Here is a 24,975-nt window from a genome sequence, read left to right as displayed (position 1 = left end):
CATGGTAAGTGTTGTCATAGCATTGCTCTTCAGGGAACTATTCTGCAAGTGCAAACCCAGCTCCTTGAAACAATGATTTGTGGGTGGTTTTGAAACAGATTCTACACTATGAAGAGAATTATGGAAAGTCCAAATCCATTTTTCTGGAACTCAGGAAGCTCAGTCATTTCTACAACATATTGCTGAGATGGAGGCTAATCCAAATGGAAGAAGCTCAGATTTTGCGCAGACAGCTAATTTCTGCTCCAAGTTTTGAAAGTTCTGCACCCCTCCCAGTCAAAACAGAAAAAAAAGATGACCCAAGAGTGTGTCCCAGCAATGCATGCTGAGAGTCAGAGCAAGACCAGCAGATAACTGAATTCACACTACAGCCTGCCTCATGAGAGGCTGTATTCTCTTCACCCCTACTAATTTGTCATGGTAAAGAGCTTTTAAACGAGAGCCCCATAAGCATGGATTCGTGAGACAGTGAATTGAGACATGGAATCAGCAGCAGTGGCTAGAGCAGGGGCCAGCAACTATGGCACGTGTGCCAAAGACGGCAAGCAAGCCGATTTTTAATGACATGCTGCTGCCTGCCGGGTCCAGCTGCCAGCCCCGTTCAGCCCGCTGCCGAACCCAGGCCAGGACCCCAGCAGGCCGCAGCGTGCCATTAAAAATCCTGTCTGCCCCGGCCCGTTCTCCTCCGCCCCTCGGCGGGATGAAGAAGCTTGGTCCTGCTGGCTACTGCTGCAGAGCAGGCAAGCTCCAGCTTCCCCAGCCTCTTCCTCCAGCATGCTGTGTTCCTCCCCCTCCTCCTCTCCCTGCCCTCAATCAGCTGATGGCCCTTGTGAGGGAGGTGGGAGAAAAGGAGCCACAGTGCGCTCATTGCTCTGGGGAGGAGGTGGAGAAGAGGTGGGGGTGGGGAATCAGGCCTTATCCCCTCCAGCCCTTGCCATGAGCTGCTCTGGGCAGGGGGCTGGCAGCACCCCCACAACCCCAGCCCTCTGCCCGGACCCCTGCACCCCCCCCACAACCCCATCCCTGCACCTCCCACACATACCCAGCCCCCTCAAACTGCATGTCCTGACTCTTGCACCCCCCACATTCCCACTCCCACCCTGAGCACCAAAAAGGAGCTCCTGCACCTCCTCCCACCCCCCCATTCCCACCTGCACCCCTCACACCAAATGGGAGCTGCCCAGGTAAGCACTCCACACCCAAACCTCTTGCCCCAACCCTGAGCCCCCTCCCTCATTCTAGCGCCTGGCCAGACCCTGCACCCCAACCTGCTCTTTCATCCCCAGCCCTGTGCTCAGTGCACTCCCACTTCAGCTCAGTGCAGAGAGAGAGAGAGAATGGACTAGAACCAGGGAGAAAGTAGTTACCCACTCTTGGGAGCAGGGCTGGGATCCCAGACTGGCAGCGGGCTGAGCGGGGCTGGCAGCCGGGACACTGGCTGGCAAGAGCAGGCAGACTGAACCCCAGACCGGCAGCAAGTTGAGTGGCAGCGGACTGAGCCGCTCAGCCCACTGCCAGTCTGGGGTCCCAGCTGCTGGCCCCTCTCAGCCTGCTGCCAGTCTGGGGTTCTGGCTGCCGGCCCCTTTCCAGCCAGGATCCCGGTCGCAGGCCCCGCTCAGCCTGCTCCCAGCCTATGTGAACAGAAGCCCAGGCTGGCAGTGGGCCGAGCGGGGCAGCGGCATAAGATCAGCATTTTAATTTAATTTTAAATAAAGCTTCTTAAACATTTTGAAAACCTTGTTTACTTTACTTATGACAATAGTTTAGTTATATTATATATATATATATAAACTTCTAGAGAGAGACCTTCTAAAAAATGTTAAAATGTATTACTGCCAAGCGAAACCTTAAATTCAAGTGAATAAATGAAGGTCGGGAACCTTTCAGAAATGGTGTGCCAAGTCCCTGGGCTAGAGAATCCCTAAATGAGGAAAGAACTCTAACTTTGCAACACCATTATGAAATCACAGTTCATCGAGAGAGAGAGAGAGAGAGCGCACGCGCGCCAATTAAATCGGAGAAGTTAGTGCCAGTGACTGCAAAGTATGCCCCAATGCTGATAAATCTACTGTAGATGCAGTTTTGCTGGAGGCAGACATGACCATATTTTAAGCACTACAGGGGTTTGTGGTCAAGGGGGCAAGTGATTGAGGATTTTGAACAGCAGGGAGATGGTATCCATGGACCATCCACCTATTTTGTGCCCACCCTACCAAAAGGGAATAGACAAACAGAAAAAAAGATCAATACAGTAATGCAAGTTTTGACGGAACTTCATGCTTACTTCTTGCATCTTTACAATATATGGCAAAGGAAGTTGTAATATGCCAGAAGTTTAAAATCTCTTGGTTTTAAGACCCAAACAAAAGGGCAAGATGTTCATCTATATGCCATAGGAGCAGTAGAATCTGTTTATGACTGGCTAAATAACTTTAAATTCTGCATAACCTCCATACTAGCACATATACAGCATAGATGCACTGAATCATTTGTTTCAATCAGTTCAACACAAACAGCTGAAGCATAAGCTATTGCAGTTACTAAGGCCTTGTCTACACCAGACTTGACAGTCAGATTAAATGGTAAAATGATGAATATACTCCCAGGACTAAAACCCACTTTTCCCTCCTCCTCAACACCTGCCCTGACCTCCCGCATCTCCCAGGCACTCCATCCCAACACACCATAGGTACTCCACTCCAGATGTTTCTACTCCATCCTCTTTGGATATTGGACATGGGTAACACAGTGTAACTTAGCACCCCATTTTTAAACTGGAATGTCTTAATGAGAAGCCATGTTTAAAAAAATATGCATGGTAAATAATGTATCCAAAATATAAATCTACTTCTGAGCAGTGAGCTGTGCTAAATTATGGTCAGTCAAATCTCCAAATTCATCAATTGTGGATATCAATGAAACAACAGGATTGCAGTTTAAAAAGAAGCTTTTTTAGCAGCTATTGGAATTCTTGCTGGTTGCCTTAATTAAAGCCATGTTATTTGCATTTTGACAAATAAAAAGGAAAATGATGGATGGGGGAGGTGAAGCAGAAATGAGATAGAGTCAACACCTTCTGTATAATGTTTGGATTCAAGCATGAGGAAGGGGTAGCTGGGAAATATAAGGCTATAATGCCATCACGGATTTTTTTTTTGTGACATCAGTGATTGGGTTGCGGGTTTTTTTGGGGGGAGGGTAGAATAAGTACTTAATTTCAGCTTTGCATTATGGAATCACATAGTAGAGAGGAGGAGGTTATTTACCTGTTACTGAAGGTTCTTTGACATGTGGTCCCTATCTGTATTCAACATGTGGGTGCACATGCATGCCATGTGCCCGAGTCTAGAAGTGTTTCTTAGCAGAGTCCTTTGACCCACACGTGTCTCCTCGTTCTCCCAGCGCTGAGGGTATAACAGGTAGTGTGGGTGGACGCCTCTCCAGTCTCCCTCTTACCATAATGGAGTCCAGTCTGAAGCAGAGGGGATGAGGACAGTTAATAGAATACAGATAGGGACCAGGCGTCTCAAAGAACGTCCAGTCACAGGTAAGTAACCTCCTCCTCTTGAGTGATGATCCCTATGTATATTCCACATGTGGGTGACTCGCAAACAGTTATCAGCATGGAGGTGCATGCACAGGTGCCAATGGAAGTGCAGTATGGCCTGACTCACAGTAGTGTTTGTTGCTCCTGCTTGTGTGACGTACTGTGTCGTGGACATGCGGAGTCCAGCGAGGCCAATGTGGTGGGTTGGGCTCTGTGACGTTGCACTCCACATGTTTATGGAAATATGCGTAGGAGAGTAAATATGATGTAACTGGAATATGCTTTATGCAAAAGGTCTCTTGTAAGGTATCATTACAAAACTTATAATCTACTCAGTGTGTTCATCCTATGTGTATGACTGTATCATTCTTGTATCTGAAGCTAGAAATATGAAGTGTTACTCTGAACTCCTATTGTAACTATGCAAAGCGTGGACCATTAATGGTGGTTTAGAACAGTGGTCCCCAACACTGTGCCTGTGGGTACCATCGTGCCCGCCAGGGCGTTTTTATGCACCCCCAGGACATGCCACTGGAGAACTGGCCACCGAAATGCCGCTGAGAAGCATTGCCGTTTTTCAGCAGTATTTCCACGGCCAGTTTTCAAGCAGCCGCACTCATCGGCGGCATTTTGACGGCGGAGTGTCCGACGCCCACTATAGCCTTTTCAAAATAGCAATATGCTATTCCCACAGAAAGGTTGGGGACCATTGGTTTAGTATCTTGATGGCTCCAATTAACCAGGATAATTGATTGTAAATGGCTGTTTACTTGAAAGCCTTCCTGTGTTCATGCGAGTCAGGCCGGAAAGAATGGACGCTTGGGGTCTCACAGGACATGTGATTATGTCACCTGGTACTGCAATCCATCTTAAACCTGGTGCTTTTCCATTTAGAAGGAGGGGTGGGGTCCCAGAGAGAAAAGATTCCCACCTTGTGCCAAAGCCATAAAAGGGGGCTGCCAGAAATGAGAAATCCCCTAGTTGCCACCTGAGCTAGAACTAAGGGCTTGTCTATATTGGCACTTTACAGTGCTGCAACAACAAAACACATTCCCCCGAGAGCAGCAAGTTTCAGTGCTGTAAATTGCCAGTGTGAACAGTGCACCGCACTGGTAGCTATACCTCTCGCGGAGGTGGTGGTGTTTTTTTTTTTTTGTTTTGTTTTTGTTAAGAGCGCTGGGAGCACTTTAGCATGCCAGCACTTTAGTGTTGCCAGCGTAGACTAGCCCTAACAAGAACAGTACCAGGGGAAAGGATTGGGACTGACTAGGAAGGAATCTAGTTTGTGAAAAAAGCTTATTGGAACATCACTGAGGGTGAGATTTTTATCTGTAATCAGTTTCTAAATATATTAGGCTTAGACTTGCATGTTTTATTTTATTTTGCTTGGTAACTTTGTTCCATCTGGTATTAGCTGAAACCTCACAAATCCTACTTTTTATACTTAATAAAATCACTTGTTTATTAACAAACCCAGAGTAAGTGATTAATACCTGGGGGAGCAAACAGCTGTGCATCTCTATCAGTGTTATAGAGGGCAGACAATTCATGAGTTTACTCTGTATTAGCTTTATACAGAGTATAATGGATTATTTGGGGTTTGGATCCCATTGAGAATTGGATGTCTGGGTGCTGGAGATAAGTAACCTGCTGAGTGGTTTTCAGTTAAAGCCTGCAGCTTTGGGGGTGTGGTTCAGACCTGGGTCTGTGTTGCAGCAGACTAGCTTTGCCTGGCTCAACAAGGCAGGGTTTTGGAGTCCCAAGCCACCAGGGAAAAGGGGCTCAGAGGTAATTTCAGCACATCAGGTGACAGTCCCAAAGGGGTTTCTGTGACTAAACAGGCTCGTGTTGAGTGTACTGTCATTCTATCAGATGGAGGTATGATGGATTGGTTTTAGCATTCGCAGACGCACCCAGAGACCCATTTGGAGATTCATTGGGACGAGAGGGCTTCACCACTGGACTTCTCAACTATGGCTACAAATAGCTTTGGTGATGCATGAAAGGGTCGAGTCCTGTGGAATGCCAGTGCACAACGGACATCAAGGGAGCACAAGGCCTTGTCAGTAAGGGAGGAGTGTGGTTTGGGGCAGAAAAACAACAGGTGTATGCACTGATTTGGCCGGAAGGAAATGGGGGGGAAGCGTAGCACAAATTGCCTGTCCAGAGGAAGAGAAGAGCATTGCTCTGAGAGTCCTCCCTTAGAGCAATTGAGAGTCTCATGAGTAGCAAAGAGGTCCCATCAGGGAGGGAGGGTGCCCCACTTCACAAAGAGGTACAGGAGCATGACATCGTGTAGCTCCCACTTGTGACTGAGTTAGACTCCTGCTGAGCATGTCAGCCAGTGACTTCTGGATGCCTGGTACGTATCGTGCTTAAAGCGTAACATGGTTCTTGATGTACCAGTTCCAAATCCAGACCAAATCAGAGCAGAGGGAGGGAAACCTGGCACTGCCCTGCTTGTTGATGTACACCTCTGCTGCTATGATGCCGGAGAACAGTTGAATGTGGAGGCACTGAATGAGCGGGAGGAAGGCCTGGCACACTTACTGGAAGACCTAACACATTTATGTGCATCCTGGCTTCCTGTGGCATCCACACACCCCGAGCAGTGAGATGGCCTAAGTGGGCTCCCCAACCCGCGAGAGAGGCATCTCTCATGATGCTGGCCTGTGGTGTGAGAGGAGTAAAGGGGGTGCTGATCATAATCTTGGAGAGATGAGACCATCCTGCGAAGGAAGACAGCATGGCCTGGGGAACTGACACCCTGGACTCTATAAGGTTTCTGTTGGGTCCATAGATGTAGAGGAGCCATGCCTGAAGACAACGCATTTGGAGACATGTGTGCAGTGTCATGTAGGTGCAGGTTACCATATGACGAAGAAGGGAGAGGCAGCAGCTGACCATGGTGAACCGTCTGTGACACATACCCGCTATGACAGCTGTCAGTACTACAAAGTGATCTGCCAGGAGAGAAGCCCTCTCCACATTTGAGTTGAGTTGCACCCCAATGAAGCGTATTGGTGTGTGTGTGTCAAAACTGACTTTTCCTCATTAACACAGATACCTAGAGATGCCAGAAAACTGAGGATCGTGGAGATTGTTTCCTATCACAATAGCGACACAAGGAGCCAGTCATCGAGGTAAGGGTATGAGTAGGATAGTTGGCGCATTTGTGATGCTAGCAAGGCAAAGACTTCAGTGAACATTCTTGGCACTGTTATACCAAATGGGAGGACCCAAAATTGGTAATGCTAGTCCCCTACCTGAAAATAGAGGAACTTGCAGTGGGCTGGGTCAAAGTGTAGGTGAAAGAAAGTGTCTTCTATGTCAAGAGTCACAAACCAGGCTCTCTTGGATAGGGAGCAGGATAATCAAGCTAATGTCTGATACTGTCTGATAAACATGTTGAGCACCAGAAGATATAGAATGGGGTGGTGCCCTCTGCACTTCAGGATGATGAAGTAAGGCGAGAAGAAGCCTCAGCCCTTGTAGTGAGGTGGGACAGGTTCTATTGCCTCCTTGAAGAGCAGAGTGTGTTGCATCTTGTTGGAGGATCTATTGATGGGATGGGTGCAGGGGGAGGGGAGAGGGAGTTTGATACAGCAGGAAGGAGAGGAACTCTATGGAGTCTCTGGGGTGAATAATCTCTAGTACCTGTCCGTGGTGATCTTGCCCCAATAGTGAGCAAATAGGGCAAGACAGCACTCAAAAGACAATAAAGGATTCTAGGGGTGGCATTGGTGGAGGTTCATTGGGTCTCAACCTGCATGTCAAGCTGAGGCTCGGTCTTCTGCTGGGAGGTAGTTGAGGAGATGGCTGTGGCAGAGGTGGGAAGGAAGGCTTCTGTGATTGGTGCTCTTGTTGGTGTAGACAGTAGATTGGGCAGGTAGTATGTGGGGGTGGGCAGAAGGGTTGTTTCTGCTGTCTGTGTCTCAGGGCCAGAGTACATATACATCAATGGACCATAGTGTGGCTGTGGAGTCCTTCAGCAAGTGGAGGGATTCATCCCTCTTATCATTGAACAGCTTGCACTCATCAAAAGGGAAACCCTCAATTGTATTTTGGGCCTCACTGGGGAAGCCAAACGATTGTAGCCAGCAGTCTCTTCGCATAACAATCCCGGTCACTAGAGAGTGAGAGGACATGTTGGCCGCATCCACAGCTTCCTGAAAGCCCACGTGGGTGACCATTATCCTTTGTCTAGCAGCACCTGGAATTGCTGCTGGTGCTCCAGTGGCAGCTTGTCCTTGAACAATAATAGGCTAGTGTAGTAGTTAAAGTCCTACTTGGCTAGCAGAGCCTGGTATTGGTGATGCAGAATTGTAGTCCTGCAGAAGGTTAGACCTTCCTGCCCAGGAGATCCAGTCTCTTAGCTGCCTTGTCCAGCAGAGTAGACTTTTATGGTTGCTGCCATGCCCATTCCATGGCCGCTTGGGCAACCAGGGAGCTCAGGGCAGTGTGGCCAATGGATGAAAAGAAAATCTGGCCCTTTAGAAGGCACAAAATATTTCCTCCCAACCTGTTTAGGTGTGTTTGGGAGGGGGCACAAAGCAGGGGTATGCCACACTGCTTGCGCCAGCTGGAAGATGGCCTCGTTGATGGATAGGGCTAGCCTAGATGGCCCCTGGGTTGGATAATGTCCAGAAGTTGTTGATGCGAGTCCTGAACCTCCTCCCACAGGATTCCCAGGTCTGCCACTACTCTCTGCAGCAAGTCCTAGGATGACCACTGCCAATACAGTGAGAAAACAGGAGGAGGATGATCACCTCATCCAGCAAGGACAACGTTCCAGTCGGGGCCAGTAGTATTAGTTTGATGTCTCCCTCTTTTCCGTACACTGATGGCACTGGTGGGTGTGCAGGAGACAGCCAGTAGGATGCCTGAGATAGTACCTGGTGCCTGCGGTAAGGATCCCAAAGTCCCCAGTATGGTCTAAAGCAGGGTCTCAAAACACACAGAGCTATTTCCTGCAGCCCAGCATAGGTGCCGACTCCCCACCTCTGCCCCCTCCCCGTCCCGCAGTGTGCCACATGCCCATTCCTCTGCCTACCTCCCAGTGCTTCCCGCTGCCAAACAGCTGTTTGGCAGTGCTTAGGACTTCCCGGGGGGGGGGGGGGCGGAGGAGCAGGAATGCAGCACGCCCAGGGGAGGAAGTGGAGAAGAGGCGGGGCAGGTAAGATGTTAGCTGGATCAGGAAAATATAACCCACTTCTGGCCCTGCTGCTGCCAGCTCTCCCACACATGCTCTGGGGAGGAGGGCAGGCAGAAGGGCTCTCGGAGGTGCTGTTTAAGACAGTGTTTAAAGTCACTCTCACTCGGGGGGGGTGGGGGAATGTATGCTGCATGCATTTCAATGAGCCGTTTCCACAGTCCTCTGAAGTTTATCTGAGTCAAACTTCCCAAGCTTAACAAACAGCCTTGCAGCTCCAAGCTCCCGACCAAGCCATTGAGCCTGCTCTTCCTGAATCCCAAATCCCCCGCTCCAGCTATACCCGGACTCACACTAACCCTTGGCCAGCTCCTCTGCCACTCTTCAAATCTCCCCTCCCTCAAGGGAAGGCCAAACACACCCACCATTGAAATCTGTCCCCATTGATCCCATGCGCAGTGTGAAATGCTGGAGGAGAAGGGAGCCAGGAAAGCAGCAGCAGCCAGTCACTGGGAAAAGTTCTTTTCCTTTAAGACTGGGAGGGAGGGAAAGGGAAGGTGAATCAGAGAAATATCATGGGGGGGACGGGACTTTTAATAGCATACTATATGAGAAAAGTATAATCAAAAATGAAGAGTATCATTGTATGAAAAGGTTTCAGTGATGTGACCCTCGGGCCAACGTACTAGTCCTCATGTGGTTCTCGTGGTGATTTGAGTTTGAGATCCCTAGCCTAAAGGAACGGCCCCTCAGATGTAATGGGCCCCACAGAAAGGGGTACCAGGCCTCTGTCGGATCATTTACCCAAGGGTAGGGCAGTCTGGGGTGTACATCCAGACTCCAGCATGACGTCTGGAAGACAGAAGGTTCCAGCTCTGAGAACTCCTGGACTCTGAAGACTGTTTCAGCAGGGTGGGGCTGGGGGTGGACTGTTGGTACCAGAGGGCTGCAGTGTGACAGAGGAACAGTCTTCTCTGGCAACAGCAGAAGGGGCTTGTCCTCTGGAATCGGGATGTTGTGGGTGAGCAGGGGGCTGGATAAAAAGGGAAGACTGAGTAGGGGAGGATCAACTCTTCCACCAACAGAAATGCCTCTGAGTGTCCAGGCATCCATGGGGTACCTGTGGAGATGTTGAAAGAACCTTGTGGAGTCTGCAGGGCTGGCCTGTATGGCAAGCACACAGGTAGTGGTGGAACAGGCAGCACACATGCCGGTGACTTTTCTGAATACTTGGGTGCAGAGATCACCATCGGATCCCATTTGTGCCTGGCCTTACCCTCCAATCTTGGGCACTGATCCAGTCTGATCCATAATGGACATGTCACCCGACCTGGCATGGCTTGGGGAGGAAATGCTTGGGGTATCTGCTCTTGTGCCCATGAGAGTGTTTTTTTGCTCTGATGCTGGAACTTCTCCTTGGTCTTCAGTATCACCAGTTCCAGGGCATTCAGAGTGCTTGAAGGGGCACTCACCACTGTGTGATGGCCACACAGGAGTCTCCTGGGCCCAGAACCAAGTACACCTTGGGTCTCATTCCTTCAGATATTTACGAAGGTGGAGCTCACGAGATTCCCAGATCTGGGGCAGGAAGGATTTTCAAAGGGCACAGTGAATCAGGATGTGTGCCTCACCAAGGCAATAGAGGCACCGCTGGTGCTCACAGAAAAGGAGCACAGGCTGGAAACAGTTTTTGAAGCCTGGAAACTTGGGCATAGTCCCCAGGTGGGGGTGTGGGGAAGAAGTCCCCAACCAGGGGAAAGAAGAGCTACACTAACTAAACACTATAAAAACTAGTTACAACTATTTACCACAAAGCAGAAGTGAATCACTCTCTCAGAAAACCAAGAGCATGAAGCAACAGGGTGTTCTGACTCAGGCCATGGAGAGGTCAGAAGAAACTGGAGAGGCGTCAACTCTCACTACCGCTTATACCCTTGGCTGGGAGCACAAGGAGACACAGTAACCGTGGGCAGGACAGACACTGCTAAGAAACACTTTGGGACTCCAGCGCATGGCATGCACATGCATCCATTTGTGGACTCTCCGTAGGGATCATGACTCAAAGAAAAATCTTTTTTCTGCGAATGAGATCATAGTATTCTAGATGGAGAAGATCTACTATGATAATAACTATGATGAATAACTTTGGGGACAGTCCAGTTGGGCAGTGCATCTCAAGCATGCATGCATCTCATCCAAAGTACTTGGAACAGTCAAAGAAGTCATTCATTGCATACAACTACTACTGGATTGCAGAGGTCTCCCTTTATAGTAATCCAGAACTAGAGCCATACATTCAATTTAAACCTTACTCTTCACTGATTTCAGAAGTATCAAGAGCAGCCTGAGTGGGAAACAGTACTACACTGGGGCATTAAATACTGCCTTTTCATTTGAGTTATTCTTCAGAGGTTCATATGTCTGGAGCTTCGATTTAAATGCCTTAGATGAATCACAAATTACAGCAGAACCTCAGAGTTGCAACACCAGAGTTACGAAGTGATCTAACAACTTCATTTTGAATCAGAAGTACACAAACAGCAGCCAAGACAAATGTAAACTGCTTTAAAAAAAAAAAAAAAAAGAGAAATCAGAATTTTTCTTCAGCACAGTAAAGTTTCAAAGCTGTATCAAGTCAATGTTCAGTTGTAAGCTTTTGTAAGAACCACCATAGTGTTTGTTCAGAGTTAAACATTTCAGAGTTATGAACATCTGGGGAATGGAGGTCGTTTGCAACTCTGAGGTTCTACTGTACCCCTCCAGAAGCGCTCTGAAATTGTCTGGTATAAGCAAAGACTACATTATGCAGAATTTCTTGAAGACATAGATCCTGGAAGAAATGATCTTCAAACTCCAATTTAATAAAGCACAAAGTTCTTTGATTTACATTAATTAAATCTTCATGATAAAAAACAAACAAAGTAAGGACAGGAGAACCAAATACAATCTAAACCAGCTGTTGGGATGCTCTTGCTGGGAAAAATACAAAACTAAATTCTGGTCTTGGCAAGTAAGAGAAAAATAGATTTTCACATTCAATAAATCAATGCATGATTTATGGTGGTTGATCAAGACATCTGCACAGTTTAAGGAAGAGTTTAAATTCAACAATAGTGGTTTTCAAACAACTTTTTATTTTTAAAAAAATTTGAAGGACCATATGAAAACATGAACCAAGCATTGAAACGTAATTTTCACTCTACAGTAACCAGAATCATATTAGCTAGATAGTCTAAAACCCTAGTTCATAATTCTAGCCTGAAGTCGGCTAAAATTACGTTGGAATTAAGATGGGAAATAGTAAGATAAAGTCTCAGACAATGTTTTTCCTAATCTTATAGTCAGATTTTAAAGCCAGAAGGGACCACCAGATTATCTAGTCTGACTTCCTGCATATCACAGGCGACCAACACAACACAACCCAGCACCTGCACACTAAACCCAGTAACCGAAAGTAGACCCAAGTATTACAGCACACAGGAGACTAGACTACTACATGCAACAGACAGAAAACAGTAGGGACTGAGGTGCCTGAGGACTCTCCAACGGCACGAAAATGATTAAGTAAGATGTACCCTCACAATCCTGGCAAGTGACCTGCACCCACACATTGCAAAGGAAAGTAAAAAACCCTGAGGTCACTGCCAGTCTGATCTAGGGCAAAATTTCTTCCTGACCCAAAGTATGGCCATCCATTAGATCATGAGCCTGTGAGTAAGAACCAGACAACCCATCACCTCAGAGAGAAAATACTCCGTGCCACCTCAGAGTCCTAGCCGCCCAAGACTATCTCTAGCCATGGCCATCTCCGATGCTTCAGAAAAAGGAAATTAAAAAAATATGTACATTTTTGGGAGAGAGGTGATCCCTGCAAGTATCCAGCTGAAACCCTGAAGAATTAGATTTTAGCAACGTAAGACATGAACTGAAAATGATCCCCAGCGCTGTTGAGCCCACCCTCTACCATCACAAGCAACCCATTGAAAGAAAAAAAAAATCACAAATAGGGATTGAGAGCAACATATTTAGCCAATTGTGATGCAAGCAGGAAGTGTGAAGTTTCCCCACATGGCTACCACTGGTCCTCAGTCAGGACATGAAAAATTCATCTAATCCAGAGTCATCTGGAAAGTATACCAGTTACGAAACTGACATTTTTGCCCACACCTATGACCTAAAAACAAAGAATATATATTTTTTTAAATGTTTACTTGCATCTTCAGATTTGCTTCCAGATCTATAGAGAGGGATCAGTGTGTGTGGGGTGAGGGGCTGCAGCTGACTGGGTACTGAGGACAAGCATTGGATCTCAACATTACACAATATTGCTGCCACAGCTCCAAAGAGTGCAGCATCTACTGAACTCTATTCCCCTGCAGAAACCAACATTAAAAAGTCCCAGCATTTGAGGAACACTTAAATATTCCACCATGTGACAAAGATTTCCATCCTTGGATATAGATATTGTGGGAATATCTAAGACAATTTAAAGGACAAATCAGATTGTGTTTACGCTTATCCAGCTTGTGTGCTGCAGACCTTAAAATTATTAAAAGGAATTTGTGTTTAATAGTTGATATTGGTGCATTGCTCATGAGAAGATAAGATGAGCAGATGAGAAGAAAGACAGCTTCTCAAACTGAAGCTGTTTTCAACTGAATCTAATTTACTTTATTCCACACTGCTAGATTTATAGGTAATCCTGTTTACTAGTGTGTTTTTACTGCTAGTTGTAGGCATGGCTATTTCATTTTTCCAGATGTATTCAACATTAATGTAGTACTCTTAGCAACATAGCTTAAATTCCCTCAATATTTTCTTAGACTCAAATATGGCGAGAGCAGATGCTGATGCACCTTGACTCCATCCTTCCAACTGAAGATCTGCCATCAGCTCATTCAAAATTAAAAAGTTAAGAATTTCATAAACATCTCCAACTGACATCATCTTCAATTCAGATCCAAGCGGGAAAGCATGCAAGCATCAAATAGCCAAATTTGAAATTGAACTGAGAAGGCTCTGATGCAGCTGAAAGACAACAGGAAAAGAAAGAAAAAAAAAGAAATTACATTTCATAAGTTCCACAAAGTCCCACTCATGGACTGACCCTCTCAGGGGCACACACCATTACAAAAAAATACCAGTGGAAATACCATCATGTTTCTTATTGATACCATTTATCACTCACTTTTTTTTTCCCCACCAAACGCATCCGATGAAGTGAGCTGTAGCTCACGAAAGCTTATGCTCTAATAAATTTGTTAGTCTCTAAGGTGCCACAAGTACTCCTTTTCTTTTTGCGAATACAGACTAACACGGCTGCTACTCTGAAACCTGTGATTATGCAAGGCACTGAATTTAGCCGTATAGAGTGGAAATCTGTCAACTTCATGAAAAAACTCACACAGATACAGACAGACATCATCTTCCTCTCCAAATGCAAACAGATGGACATCATACCGAAAGGACTGAAGGTAAAAAATCCATTACAATCTACATACCACACAGACTATGCTGACAGCTTGTGCCACACACTCTCAAGGAAACTGCGGAACCACCTGATCAACATCCTCTACAGCAAACAGGGAAAGATTAAGAATGAGCTCTCAAAACTGGATACTCTCATAAAGAACCAACCTTCCACACAAACTTCCTCGTGGCTGGACTCTACAAAAACTAGACAAGCCATTTACAAAACACACTTTGATTCTCTACAAAAGAAAAAGGACACTAAGCTATCTAAACTACTATATGCCACAAGGGGCCACAACAATGGTTCCCGTAACCCACCCAGCAATATTGTTAATCTATCCAACTATACTCTTAGCCCAGCGGAAGAATCTGTCCTATCTCGGGGCCTCTCCTTTTGCCCCTCCACCCCCACGAACATGATACAGTTCTGTGGTGACCTAGAATCCTATTTTCGACGTCTCAGACTCAAGGAATATTTCCAACACACCTCTGACCAACATATTAACCCACAGAGACCTTCCTGCCAACACTACAAAAAGAAGGATTCTGGGTGGACTCCTCCTGAAGGTCGAAAGGGCAGCCTGGATTTCTACATAGACTGCTTCCGCCGACGTGCACGAGCTGAAATTGTGGAAAAGCAGCATCGCTTACCCCATAACCTCAGCCATGCAGAACACAGTGCCATCCACAGCCTCAAACAACTCTGACATCATAATCAAAAAGGCTGACAAAGGAGGTGCTGTGGTCATCATGAATAGGTCGGAGTATGAACAAGAGGCTACTAGGCAGCTCTCCAACACCACTTTCTACAAGCCATTACCCTCTGATCCCACTGAGAGTTACCAAAAGAAACTACAGCATTTGCTCAAGAAACTCCCTGAAAAAGCACAAGAACAAATCCGCACAGACACACCCCTGGAGCCCCGACCTGGGGTATTCTATCTGCTACCCAAGATCCATAAACCTGGAAATCCTGGACGCCCCATCATCTCAGGCATTGGCACCCTGACAGCAGGATTGTCTGGCTATGTAGACTCCCTCCTCAGGCCCTTCGTTACCAGCACTCCCAGCTATCTTCAAGACACCACCGATTTCCTGAGGAAACTACAGTCCATTGGTGATCTTCGTAAAAACACCATCCTAGCCACTATGGATGTAGAAGCCCTCTACACCAACATTCCACACAAAGATGGACTACAAGCCGTCAGGAACAGTATCCCCGATACTGTCACGGCTAACCTGGTGGCAGAACTTTGTGACTTTGTCCTGACCCATAACTATTTCACATTTGGTGACAATGTATACCTTCAAATCAGCGGCACTGCAATGGGTACCCGCATGGCCCCACAGTATGCCAACATTTTTATGGCTGACTTAGAACAACACTTCCTCAGCTCTCGTCCCCCAATGCCCCTACTCTACTTGCGCTACATTGATGACATCTTCATCATCTGGACCCATGGAAAAGAAGCTCTTGAGGAATTCCACCATGATTTCAACAATTTCCAACCCACCATCAACCTCAGCCTGGACCAGTCCACACAAGAGATCCACTTCCTGGACACTACGGTGCTAATAAGCGATGGTCACATAAACACCACCCTATATCGGAAACCTACTGACCGCTATTCCTACCTACATGCCTCTAGCTTTCATCCAGATCATACCACTCGATCCATTGTCTACAGCCAAGCGCTACGATATAACCGCATTTGCTCCAACCCCTCAGACAGAGACAAACACCTACAAGATCTCTATCATGCATTCCTACAACTACAATACCCACCTGCTGAAGTGAAGAAACAGATTGACAGAGCCAGAAGAGTACCCAGAAGTCACCTACTACAGGACAAGCCCAACAAAGAAAACAACAGAACGCCACTAGCCATCACCTTCAGCCCCCAACTAAAACCTCTCCAACGCATCATCAAGGATCTACAACCTATCCTGAAGGACGACCCATCACTCTCTCAGATCTTGGGAGACAGACCAGTCCTTGCTTACAGACAGCCCCCCAATCTGAAGCAAATACTCACCAGCAACCACACACCACACAATAGAACCACTAACCCAGGAACCTATCCTTGCAACAAAGCCCGTTGCCAACTCTGTCCACATATCTATTCAGGGGATACCATCATAGGGCCTAATCACGTCAGCCACACTATCAGAGGCTCGTTCACCGGCGCATCTACCAATGTGATATATGCCATCATGTGCCAGCAATGCCCCTCTGCCATGTACATTGGCCAAACTGGACAGTCTCTACGTACAAGAATGAATGGACACAAATCAGACGTCAAGAATTATAACATTCAAAAACCAGTTGGAGAACACTTCAATCTCTCTGGTCACTCGATCACAGACCTAAGAGTGGCTATCCTTCAACAAAAAAGCTTCAAAAACAGACTCCAACGAGAGACTGCTGAATTGGAATTAATTTGCAAACTGGATACAATTAACTTAGGCTTGAATAGAGACTGGGAATGGATGAGTCATTACACAAAGTAAAACTATTTCCCCATGGTATTTCTCCCCCCCACCCCATCCCACCCCCACTGTTCCTCTGATATTCTCGTTAACTGCTGGAATTAGCCTACCTTGCTTGTCACCATGAAAGGTTCCCCCCCCCCCCCCGCTGCTAGTGATGGCTTATCTTAAGTGATCACTCTCTTTACAGTGTGTATGATAAACCCATTGTTTCATGTTCTCTGTGTGTGTGTGTGTGTGTGTGTGTATATATATAAATCTCTCCGTTTTTTCCACCAAATGCATCCGATGAAGTGAACTGTAGCTCACGAAAGCTTCTGCTCTAATAAATTTGTTAGTCTCTAAGGTGCCACAAGTCCTCCTTTTCTTTTTGCGAATACAGACTAACACGGCTGCTACTCTGAAACATGTTCACTACTGTTATTCAATATATTACTTTGATGCAGAAATAAAGCCACTGTTATTTTTCACTGGTAAACTGAATCTAATATGTTCAGTTGTAAGACATTGCTACATTCCAACTATACCACTGATGAATTTGAATAGAACTCTGACATACCCCGGTTAAGACGGGGGGAGGGAGGGAAGAGAGAGAGAGCGGGACACATCCCTTCTCCCCCTTGAAGGCTGAAGAATTAAAAAATTTAAAATGTTCCTCATTATACTGGTTCTATTTAACTTTTGACAGTGAGACAGCTTTAAATACTCATCCCTCATTTGTACTCCAAGCAGCAATTATCCATTCATCCTCCTGAGGAAAACAATCCTTTTGTTATTTAAAAGGTCACAGGGTACAGAGTCATCCTTCCCTTTTTCTCGGATATATTTTTCCAGCGTTATATTATTCTCAAGACAGACAACATAGTCACTATTATGCTAATCATTCTGTAACATGGAAGAGTTTCTTAACTTCTGAATCTTTTTGTGAATAATGTTAAAGTATCTGTTAGGAAAAACTTAAAGTTACACTGTTACGTGATTGAATGTCAGGTGGTGGCAGTTACCTATGTAACCTATCCCAGGGCATTATGCATTTAAGTTATGATTAGCTGTTAATCATACAACATTATTGTAATATAATACACCAGAAAGGGCAGAGCTACCCTTCATATTTTTCCAAGTGGCAGCTGCAGGCCTAAGGTTAGACACTGATGTTTTCATTAAGCTTATCTACCAGAGGCAAGCTTTGGTTATAACTGGGCTCCTGTTGGTCTAACTTCAGCACCAGCATGTGAACTACTTCAGAAAAGGGAATTCCATTCCTTATGGGCAAGGAAGTCACACTTGACTGGCAGTACCTAAAGAGACTAAAAACAAGTTGGAATGCATCCGATGAAGTGAGCTGTAGCTCACGAAAGCTTATGCTCAAATAAATTTGTTAGTCTCCAAGGTGCCACAAGTACTCCTTTTCTTTTTGCCAATACAGACTAACATGGCTGCTACTCTGAGAACTAAACAAGAATTTCCTTCTACAGACTTTTCACCATAGATTCCTTTGAGGCCTGGATATGAAAGTTACATAAGGAGAAAATTATGACAACAGCCAGAACAAAATACCAGAGAGTGAATGGGAAGGAAAGGAGGGCACATTTTTCCTTATCTACTCTTGGCTTCCAAAGCCAGGATTTCTATTACAACAGCCACATTAGCAAAGGGAAACAAAGCAAAAAGCATTATATTGGAACTCTTCACAGAAAGTTCTTCTGTCTTGGATTCTTGCACTTAAAAAAAAATAAGTAAAATAGAAATTAAGTAAAAGCAGGGGATACACATTTCTTTCCAAAAAACTTTAGCTCAGATGAAATTGTGACATCTGGACATGGGAGCAGATTGCTGATCTGAAGTTAGAAAACAAATGGGGAATGTTCAATATTAGTTAACCCCTTTTCTCTCTGTCTATACTCATGCCTATTTGAGAGTTCCTTAGTCTTGTTCACAAAAGTAGTTGCCTCATTATTTTAACAAAATTGTAAAATGCTTCCTAATTTGAATTATTGCTACCTACTACACGTTTATGCTGAAAAACAAAGGCTCAATGTTTGGTTTAATATTTTGCACTTCTGGAAAACATTTTCCAAAAACGTTACATTCAAATAGATAATGTACCTTGCACGTCTTTTGCTGGTTACATTCAAATCATATCTGCCATCAAAAAGCTATATTCTTAAAGGAATAAGGACTATTTCTGTATCATTACAGCATACACCTGTGTCTGTCACAGGGATGATTTTCCAGCGGCAAATTGGCACCAAATTGTTTAGCATCACTACTACTGTAGCCAATAGTTTGCTACAACCCAAAGAAACACCTTTAAATTCAAAGATAATTAACATCCCTTTGAAGTGTCTAATTCATGTTCTTTTCAATAGTCTTCAAAATCTGAAGTTTCTATCATGGCATGTTATTTTCACATAGTGAAAATTCTGGAATTTCATGACAAATTTCAGTTGTCTTTTAAAAGATCAACCAGCTTGTCCACAGCAAAGAGATAGCTTTCCTTTAAACACAAAACATATGGGAGAGAGGTTGTTTGTTACACATTCACATCTTTTAGAGACCTGTGTTTTTATGGACTTGGTCATCAGGGATTAAAAGCCATCCAGATCCAAAATGCACATGAGGTATTTGGATACCAGATTTAGCTTTGGACCCTTAAATTCCTGAAATGTATCTGTATTAACGTATTAGTTTTTGGTTTCACATAAGATTACAAAAGATAAACACTTCCATACCTGTGGTGGAATAATTTATCAGCTTGAATACCTCAGTTAAGCATATTCTGGATAGCAAAACATGCATGAGTGTTGTTTTGTATGCCACAACACAATGCTTTTGGTATTCTTCCATCTGAAATGTGGGAGATACATACATTTAAAAACAGTTTGTAATCTGGAATATATACCAAGAGCATTAACTAAGAATGTCATCCCCCACAGAATACATTTAGCCATTCTCCATTTGATCCAGGCATGCTTCAGCCTCTCAGTTTTTGCTATGGGTCAACTGCACTGAGCATGCTTCCAGCCCTATAGAGTTCCCTATGTAGCACCAGAGAGTATATAGGCAAAGCAGCAGCTATAAAATACCATTTGAACTAAACAAAAGGTGTGCTGGGCTGCAGAGCAGAAGACTAAATTCCAGCATCAGCTCTACTCCTGGGGGAATTTTGTGAGACTGCATGCCTGCAGAAAACACACACCCTCCTGCAGAATTCCTGTGCTTCCCTGCAGAAAACAGCAGTGAAGCAAAGGGAAGCCATGGGGTAGGGGGGGAAGACTACCCCAAAAACTGTGCCCATGGGAGAATGCACCCCCAACAGAGGCAAGGCACAGGGGCCACACGTGGTTATGAGCCACTGCCCCCATCCCCCATTTCTGCAAGCAGCAGAACTGCTCAGCTGAAGGAGGCTGCATCTGTGACTCTGCAGATGAATGCCGTCTCCTAGGTCCTAGTGCCAGTCATGCACCCTTTCTGTGTGCTAGAAGCCTTTCTGGTTTCTGTGCAACAGAGTGCGCCTACGGTGGAGCGGGATATGGGAGGGTAGGGGGAGCAGTGGAATAGGGTAGGGGAATGTGGGAGTGAGGAGAATCACATGTTGGGGGCGGGGGAGCGAAGAGAAGCACAAGCACAGCATGTGGCATCCCCTCAGCAGCAGCCGGAGCTCCCCCATTAAGCAGGCCCATTGAACCCTCACCCTGACAAGCCCTACCCCCCTACACTTGGATTCCTCTGACGAGCCCCCCACATCCAGACCCCCAACCAGCTGCATCTGGACCCCCACTCCATCAAGCTCCACTCCTCCAGCACCCAGACCGCCCCCATTGAGCCCCCCCAAATGCAGACATACCCCTGCGCTGTGTCCCAACCACCTTCTTGTGGATCCCCTGCAGAGTCCCATTGCCCCTGCACCCAGAATTCCCCCCCAGTCCCTGTGCCTCCAGACTTCCCATTGAGCCACCCACACCCAGACTGCCCCACACAGAAACCTCTCACTCCACACCTAAATCCTGCCAAACTAAGCCCCTCCACACTTGGATCCCACTGGGCTGAACTTGCCCACCAACACCTGGTGCGCTTGGCGCAGAGCCCCAGGATGTTTCTGGGGCAGGCCCAGCCCCTGTACTGTGTTAGGATCAGATGCAGCCTCACTGCCGAGTCCCTGTACTAGAGGAGGTGGGAGCTTCAGGGTAATCTCCCACCTCAATGCAGCTAGTGGCCTGTGCTCCCCACTGCCATGATGGAGCCACATTTAATTGACAAATGAGATTTGCAGAATTTTAAAATATCGTGCACATAATTTTTAGGAACAGAATTCCCTCACGAGTAACTGATCCCATTACTCTCACCCATTCACTTCCTGCAGCATGCAGTTTACTATCCCAAAGACTGATAAATTTTAGTTTAGCTTCAGGTTTTGGTCTTAATATAGTGGTATCCAGGTGAAAGATATGGACATATGACATACAGGAGGTCAGACTGGGAGATCTAATAGTCCTTTCTGGCCTTACTCTATGAAACTACTATCTCTGTGTGTTGTACGGAGAAACTGTTTTTATTCCTTAATGCTATCAGAAGCATTCTGAATCCATTTCAGGCTCCAATGCTTTTGATAGTAACAGAGTGATGGGCAAGCGGGAGGTGGAGACGGTACTTTACGCTTATTGCTGTACACCCAAAAAAATTGCACTGCACTCTGCAGAAAGTAAATTACCAATTTTTACAGATACAGAGGGCAAGTCACTGACAAGTTCACTTAAGGTCACACGTTAGTGACAACTGTGAATACAACCCAAGTCTTTTGGCTCTTTTGCATTTTGTGTTCTCATCACTGGACCATATTATTGTTTCCCTTTAGAGCATGCACCCTCAGTTCAAACGATGTATTATGTTCCAGGCTTTGGAAATTCAAGGAGACAAACAAGAAAACTTTTTGCCATGCTTCCCAAAGGTTTAACACAACTCAACATTATAAATCATTTGTTTGGTGCAGACAATGGAAGCTTCAACCCAAAGTGGTTTGTACAAGCTTCTCTTCAAAACATATAATTTAAAACAAAACCAAGCAGCATTTCAAAGTATTACACGATGTTGGCTATTTTTATCATCACTAACAAAACTTTTATTCAAACATCAATTTCCCATATTTTGGGAATATTTTATTTAAAACCAGTATTAAGAGTACAGTAGAGGACAAAACTGGGAATGGAGTTGCAAGTCAGTGTGTCACCTCAGTTAAATACAGACAATTGCAAAATGTAGGTTAGGTGGACACACGTTTTAAGCAGTGGACTGACACTAACATAATTCACCTATATGGTGACTGGTCAGTGTTTTAGCATCACTATCAGACCGAGCCACATCTTAATCGTGGACAGAAGCTGAGACTTATCTACCCTCAGAGCCATTCAGATGCCTCCAAAGTAATTAAACAGCTACGAGGTTTTTGTCAAACACCACATTTAAAACACATTTCTCAGTGGACTGAGAAAAACGCTTATTTAAAAAAAACAAAACAAAGACCATATTGAGAACAATCCTACTTTGGAAGGTAATACACTACATGGCACAACCCATCTATCACCAGCTTCTACACTTAAGTGAATTACCAGAAAAATTCCAATAGTGTCTCTGGGCAAAGGCAAAGCTATGTTTAACTACAGTATGAATGGCAGCATACTAACTCCAGGGTTTAAAGGCTGCTGCACTTACCCATCCCTCTCTTCCTTTAATATTCCAGGTTAGAGAAATAAATCACGATTAAGGCTACGTTTTAGTCATGGGTATTTTTAGTACAAGTCATGGACAGTAAACAAAATTTCACAGCCATGACCTATCCATGACTTTTACTACATACCCGTAATTAAATCTTAGGCCAGGACCCCGACTGGGGCTCAACGCGTGTTCCAGGACCCCCGCTGGGGCTCGGGGCAGGGCTGGCAGGCTCCCTAGCCGGCTCCAACTACTGTGTCCCTGTAGCTCCTAAGGGGAGGGACAACCAGGGGGGTTCCAGGCACTGCTCTTGCCCCAAGCGCTGGCTCCGCAGCTCCCATTGGCTGGGAACTGCAGCGGTGGCACCTGCAGGTGGAGCCCCCTTGCCCCTCCACCTCAGAGTTGCAGGGTCATGGCCGTGGGAGCTGCCCCCTCTCCCCCGTGAGGTAAGTGGAATCCGTGACTTCTGTGACAGACACTCAGCCATAGTCTTGATGAGTTCTATAATAAGTACAAGTGACAGGGAGCCAAGAGAATCTTCAGTTGTAATATGGACCAATAAATCATCTTTTGACAATCTGACCTTCCAACTCAATTGACCCAGGTGGCTAAGTTGTACGTACAATATTACTTTTTCTCAGTTAAAAAGTCCCATGTATGGGAGACCTTTCGTTTCTGAAGAGCATAACGTGGTAACTAGGAAAAAAAAACAGTTTGTTTTTCACAAGGTTTGGGTTTTGTTTTGTTTTTTTAAATAAAGAGGACATTACTTTTGTTTATGTAGGACACATCACGTTATTATTATTAGTGCCAAACATGCTGCTACAGAATAGTCTCATCTTACCCATATCAGGCTGTAACTGACACCTAGTATATAGATAATTTAGTTTCAAGTTTGACAACATATTGTCTTCCAGTAACTGATATATACACAATTGCTAAGACCCTACAAGTGAGAAAGAATGCTTTGATTCATAGTTCAAGTTCAGTGAAAGTAGTTTTTAAACAGTAGAAGTCACCAAAACATGTAGGAACAAATTCACTCAGTCCTACTTCTTGTTCAGCATGTGACTCAGATAATAAAATGAACATTCGTCAGTCTGCACTGCTTTGGATCATTATCAAGCAGAACCCATTATTAGCATGGAAGCATGCGCTCTGGAATGGTGGCCAAAGCATGAAGAGGCATACGACTATTTAGCGCATCTGGCACGTTAATACCTTGCAATGCCAGCTACAACAATGCCATGCAAATGCCGGTTCTCACTTTCAGGTGACATTGTAAACAAGAAGCAGGCAGCATTATCTCCTGCAAATGTAAACAAACTTGTTTGTCTGAGCAATTGGCTGATCAAGAAGTCGGACTGAGTGGACTTGTAGGCTCTAAAGTTCGACTGTTTTGTTTTTGAGTTCAGGGGTTTTTTTTTGTTGGTTCCCCCCCACCCACCACACAATTCTACATTTGTAAATTCAACTTTCATGATATGGAGATTGCAATACAGTACTTGTATGAGGTGAATTGAAAAAAATGCTATTTATTTTTTCATTTTCAAGTGCAAATATTTGTAATAAGACAAAATGAGCACTGTACAATTTGTATTCTGTGTTGTAACTGAAATCAATATATTTGAAAACATAGAAAAACATCCAAAAATATTTAATACATTTCAATTGGTATTCTATTGTTTAACAGTGTGATTAAAACTGGGATTAATCACAATTAATTTGAATTAATTATGAATTAACTGCGATTAATTGACAGCCCTATAATAAAGCATTTGCTTAGACAAGTTCAGATATTTCACGAAGGATTCATCCAAGCACTGACAATATATGGGCCAGTTATTTTAACCCCTTCTAATATTTTTCAAGACTGTCCACATATTAGTCAAAAGTATGTACTCCAGTCTTGGCTCTGATCAGATTCCTTCCAGCCCTAGCAGTCACTACACATCACTGTAATTTTACTAAATCTGAGATTAGACTTCAATTTCAGGAGACTCTTCTAGAGAAACTATCATTTTAGGTTGTTTTGTTTTAAAGACACTTGGGGCAAATATAGCAAATCCACTGTCTAACAGATCAGCAGAGGGCCAGGTTATGTCTGCTTCAGATGAATCTACTGCACCTTTTCTGGCTACCAAATAGAAAGCAGTACGTCAGCCAGGAGGCAAAGGTTCTATGGCAGTTGGGACAACAGCTGGAGACCTGGAGGGACACCAATAAAGGCAGCTGTTCCAGGAGGCTGCTCAGGATGAATAAAACCAGGGTTTCTGGAGTAGTTTGTGTGCAATCTGGTCTGTCTCTATTTAAAATATACAGGACTCATGTAGATATTATATAGATAAGAACAACCGCACCATACGCAATTCAGTTACATGACTTCCCTTTTCAAACACTAGACAACTCAACTTCTGCAAGGCCCAGAGATAAGCACTGTTTGGCTGAGGGGCACCAATGTTTATATCTTTCCCACTGTGTCATTCCATTTCCAAACCCACAAAACTGGGTCCAGCAGAACAGGGCCAGGGGAGGAGGGACAGGGCAGGGCAGAGGAGCAGATCAAGAAGCAAGAAAGGAAGGAATCAAAGACTGGAGACCATTT

The 24,975-nt window shown here is 45.1% G+C and overlaps 1 protein-coding gene across 4 annotated transcripts in view; it reads right to left on the bottom strand.

Annotated features, from left to right (window-relative positions):
• REEP3 (receptor accessory protein 3) overlaps positions 1 to 24,975 on the bottom strand; it is a 65,351-nt gene that overhangs the window by 35,555 nt on the left and 4,821 nt on the right. The window contains exon 1 of one of the 4 annotated variants that reach the window (XM_043518583.1): positions 19,425 to 19,501. The exons of the other annotated variants lie outside the window; for them this stretch is intronic. The gene's annotated coding sequence lies outside the window, so the exon portion shown is untranslated. Of the gene's footprint in view, positions 1 to 19,424; positions 19,502 to 24,975 lie in introns of those variants that run through there. 4 annotated transcript variants of the gene reach the window in all.

This window comes from Dermochelys coriacea, chromosome 7 (genome assembly GCF_009764565.3).
Source record: "Dermochelys coriacea isolate rDerCor1 chromosome 7, rDerCor1.pri.v4, whole genome shotgun sequence".
Classification (NCBI taxonomy): Eukaryota; Metazoa; Chordata; order Testudines; family Dermochelyidae; genus Dermochelys; species Dermochelys coriacea.
The sequence above is the reverse complement of the archived record's forward strand: the minus strand, read 5'-3'. Positions and strand labels throughout refer to the sequence as shown.